Source organism: Saccostrea cucullata, unplaced genomic scaffold (genome assembly GCF_032062105.1).
Source record: "Saccostrea cucullata isolate Sc308-1 unplaced genomic scaffold, CSIRO_AGI_Scuc_v1 ctg9421, whole genome shotgun sequence".
Classification (NCBI taxonomy): Eukaryota; Metazoa; Mollusca; class Bivalvia; order Ostreida; family Ostreidae; genus Saccostrea; species Saccostrea cuccullata.
The window spans coordinates 20,399-25,485 of NW_026925181.1; the positions used below are offsets into that span (position 1 = coordinate 20,399).

The 5,087-nt window shown below is 34.0% G+C and overlaps 1 long non-coding RNA gene across 1 annotated transcript; it reads right to left on the reverse strand.

Moving 5' to 3' along the window:
• Positions 1 to 983: 983 nt before the first annotated feature.
• Positions 984 to 2,899, reverse strand: LOC134268246 (uncharacterized). The gene is made up of 4 exons (XR_009992320.1): positions 2,856 to 2,899; positions 2,475 to 2,575; positions 2,171 to 2,211; positions 984 to 1,595 (listed from the first exon to the last, which is right to left on the reverse strand). It is a non-coding gene; the product is annotated as an uncharacterized LOC134268246 (long non-coding RNA).
• Between the last annotated feature and the right edge of the window lie 2,188 nt (positions 2,900 to 5,087).

Consider the following 5,087-nt stretch of genomic DNA (forward strand, 5'->3'; position numbering starts at 1 on the left):
TAATTATAAATATGTATTGTGTTTGACCTACACAGCTATATGCACTTATTTATGTGATCATTAGTAGGGATGGGTATCGCTAAAAATTTCGTATCGCGATATATCACGATTTTTTCCCAAAATATCACAATAATATCATGATATTTTTACCAGCAATTTTTACAATGATTTTTAATGAATTTTTATTATTTTTCTTAAAATATTCTAGAAAAACAAAATTTAGCTTTTTTGAAATTTTTATGTACATAAAATTAATCATGTTTGGATGGTAAGATGCCGTTCTTTCCACCTTTTACAACATTTTTTAGACTTTCTATGATTGTAATTTGAAAGATTGAACAAATAAATGAATAATTTCTGGACTTTATAATATGTACCTAAATACCGGTATTTAGGTCTCTGTATCACGATACGTATCACGCAACAAAAAATCGCGATATACCGGTATACCCATAAAATCGCACATCCCTAATCATTAGAGACTCACCCTAACTCAAGAACCTCTGACCCTTAGTCCAAGACTTATAGGCAGTTCAGAACCTCTGAACTTTAGTCCAAGACTAGTGGGATCGAGTTCAGAATCTCTGACCCTTAGTTCAAGACTTGTGGGGAGTTTAATGCTTACTGCAATGAAGACATTGGTTCAATATCTTAATGTTCAGGTGAAAAAAAGGTTGTGTATAGATAAATGACAAATAAGATTTTTTTATTCTTTTAATTGGCAGAAGTTTCAATCACAAAAGAAACAAATTATAAATCTCAAAAGAAACAAAATAAATTGTAAGTATATACAATCCTTGTATACTTGTCTAATAAGATTGAACCAGTAACAAATATTCCAATTATCAGTCAGAATATGTTGAAATCCAGTCAACCAGCAGTGAGCACAGGTGCTTCAAGCAATTCAGTTTAGTTCTCTTTGTTGAAACACAATGTATGTAAAATTCAAAAAACTTTAATTAAAACTTATCAAAATAACCTGTATTCTTAATGGTCTTAGGATTCCTAAAAACAATGACCTCTTGTTTTATTGTTAAATTAAAAAAAGTTCCTAATAAATAAAACCTCTAAATAAAACAAATATTTGGATAACAAATAACAATAGTCAGGTCTTAATATCACATCTCCTTGTGAAATGATTTACAATGTGCACACTTTAAACGAACACTTTTTTCTTTTCAATCAGCTGCTTTATAACGACGTTCATGTAAGCTTTGACACTAAACTCTTAGTTTAAGGTGTGTACTGGTGTTAACTTAATCACTGCTCCCTGATAAGACTCTTCGTATAAAGTGTGTAACGGTGGTATCTTAATTACTGCTCCCTGACAAGACTGGAGAGCTTCAGTTTATACTAAACTCTTAGCATAAAGTGTGTACCAGTGGTAACTTAATTACTGCTCCTTGACAAGACTCTTAGTATAAGGTGTGTAACGGTAACTTAATTACTGCTCCCTGACGAGACTGGAGAGCTTCAGTTTATACTCTGCACACACCTCCACATTCTTCTGATGAGCTACATGCTCCTCCTGCATGGCCTCTCGGATCGACACACATTTGATCAAATTTTGGTGGCTGTCATAGGATCCCACAATTCTGTCAAAAAAGATCAGAAACTATAAATCTTATTTAGCTTATCATTTTGACAAATACATACAATTGATACTTTCAATGCATCTACTTTTGGATTATGATTGCTTTTGTATATGACAATAATTGTTAACTAGAGGTACTGTGAGCGATGAGCTCACTAAATGATACCCCCGCCTCCCATATGGTTTTAACTGGTGAAAAAGTCCATGTTTTCCTGTGGCCGGGAAACCCAAAATATGTGTCGGATCAAGAAGTAAAATAGGAGGTGCACAATGGCAATATGTAATAAAGATTCTGTGAAAGTTTCATCAAATTTCATTCAGTGGTATGAGAGGAGTTGCGGATAAGAGATGGGTACCCCAAAGCGCAACAGACGGACGGACAGATGGACGGACGGACGGAAATACCGATTACTATATACCCTCCCGCTTTTCAAGCGGGGGGTATAATGAAATTATTTTTCTTTAATCTTCAGTTATGTGTATAAAATACAATATTGTGTATATAGGGACTTTATGTATGTTAGGTTATTTTCTTAAAAGTGTTCAGGGAGGAGGTCTTTTTTAAGTTTTAAATACCTGTATATTTTTCCTCTGGTAAGCTTTGGTAGACAGTGATCCTACAATGTATCAATCAAATCTATCACAATAATCAATTAAAAAAGTTTACTCTTGGTTTATAGCAATTGGTTATAGTTTCTAGTGAGAAAAATAAGAATTAAAATATTATAAACTTATGGTACCTGAATTCATATTAATCATAATGTTGTATTTTAAAAATTATGCAAAAAATTTGTTAAGTGAAACCAATCATGCTCAAATCATGCATATTACATGTATATTTAAAGTTTGTTATAGGACGCACTAGTACTGTAAACCTTACAATTTCATAGAAGATACAGTTCATAGATGCATTATCCTCCTTGATTGAAAACTTTTTGGCATCAACATCTGGAACCTTAACTGTTGCAGAATTCACCTGGGCTTGAATAAAAAAAAAATCAAATATAGATAATCAATTTCTTATAATAATAATATTTCAAGTTTAGAAAATAATAGTATTTTTAAATCTACATGTATCTTTAAATCAATTTATGCAATTCAAATCTTTTGAAAAAAAAAAAGTCAATAAAGGAAAACATTTAAATGTATTGTAACTTTTTAAATAAAGCTTTTACCAATCACTTGTTAATATTATTGCAGTATTCATTTTAAGAAATGTACAATAAAATACATCAAACTTGAGTTAAATATATATTCTTACCAAATATCTCAAACAGAAAAGTGAACACCCCTCGGAGGTGTTCCAGTTCTGTATCCCAGCTAGGTCTGTAGTTATGATTCTCAGGGATCTGTCCAACACTGGCTTCTGGGCTGTCTTTGTCTTATAAAAAAAGAGATAATAAATTAACTTTTTAATTTTAAAAAATTGGATTAAATTAACTAATAAATTAAAAAAAAAAAAAGGAAAGAAAATTTACCAGAATATCATTTTCCCACACAATAATTGCAGCTATCTATTCATCAATCTATATTTACATCCACTGAATACAGATTTCTTGATCAGTGGCTGTTCCATCAATGAAACGTATAAAGACGTTCGCATCATTAATACAATAATCAATCTTTTTAATCCTACTTTAAATGATTATTTAAACAGATATAAATATAAACAATAAAATGCTTTCTTTGTTTGTTATTACTGGAATTAACGGTCGCAGCTATTGCAGAAAAAATTTACATAACCCGCGGGTTTAATGTATAAGCGGGTTGTGTATTTTTTCTGCAACAGCTGCTTCCGTTAATTCCAGTAATATCAAACAAAGAAAGCAATATATTGTTTAAATGAAATTTTTAGAGAATGGATACCAAGTAAACTACAAACACCACAATTTTGATGTATTGTTTTTGACATAAACTCAGTAAAGTGTGAAATCAGACCATAATTTAAACAATTTTTTTACACGGGGGGGGGGGGGGGGGGGGGGGGGGGGGGGGGGGGGGTCATACAATAACATAAAAGTTTGTAAAATATTCTTCAATTTTCTACAGTAATGAAAAAGGTGCATGGAGATGACCAAGATGAAGAAAAGTGTATGTGTGATCTAAAAAAAACTGTAAGAAATATAAATTCATGAACAGGGTATACAAAATGGATCCTTGAAAATTCCAAATGTGGGTTCAGTGCCTACAAGGAGTATTTCTCCCCCTTGAAGTAGTCACAACCACCTCAAGGTCTAACCTGGCACACATCTAATTGACCAGTGACGTCCAGATTAGTCCAAGCTTTATTGTGTAAATTTTTAAAATAGATTTAATAATCAAGGAATTATTTTGTACCTCAGCTGTGTTTGGGGCTTTGGTCATTTGAGAAGCTCTTTCATTCCCCTGCTGCTGTGTTGTCCACACATTTTGATGCCAGGAGTCACTGCTGACAGTATGTTGGGGAATACCATCTCCAGTGGCATTGGGAATCTATAATTCAATAAAAATAAAGGTACTCTAAATGCATTTTAATTAATTGTATGAAGTCACTTGCATATACATTTTCAAAATTTGCAAGAGAAAGGTCTTTGCAAATTTCTGCAAAACACTAAAATTTTTAATCTAGTACCTGAAATGAGGAAGCAATTGGTGCATATCTTTTGTCCATATTGCTGGCACTGCCACTCATGTCAATGGCCGGCCATATTTGACCACCTCTACCCCACTGGCTCTCTGGTTGTCTCTGCACACCAATTCTTGACTGACTCCAACTTTGATTTCCACTACAAAAACCTGTTTCTGCTGAACCTATTTTATTTCTTAAGTCAAAGCTGCTACTACAACTTTTTCCCTCATTGTTGCCACTATTCCACTGGTTGCTACCACTATTCCATTGACTGTTCCCATGATTTTGTTGGTTGCTACTGCTTTTCCATTGGCTGCTTCTATTGTCCCATTGGTTGCTACTACTGCTTCCCTGGTTGCTCCTGCTATTCCACTGTTTGCTTTTGTCCCACTGGTTCTGACCCTGTTTCTGATAAGAACTACTGCTTGTAGCACTTGGATGCATGGTATTCTTTACATAACTGCTGCCTCCACCAAACCCCTTACTATTGGCATATTGTCTGTACCCTCCTCTGTTAGCATTGCCCTGTTCCCATACCCCCTCTGTTAGTGGGGCCTGCCCCCCTCCTGTGGGTCTGTTTTGCTGACTGTTTCCTGCCCCTGATGATCTTTGGTTTGCAGTGAATTTAGCTGATTTTTTGGATTTGGAGGCTCAGGGGGTATCAAGTCCATGTTTGATCTCTGGGAATTTCTTGCCTGACTGTGAAAGGAACTCTGATTAAAGTTTCTTGGTCTTCCTCTGTTCATTTGTGAGGCACTCTGCTGATATTGAAACCTAAATTTTCCACAATAACAGTTTAACAAAGCAAAAAAAAAACCCTCATGTACAGTCATAACATTTCTTTTCCAAAATCTTTTTAATATCCTTTGATTCGCTCACATAGAT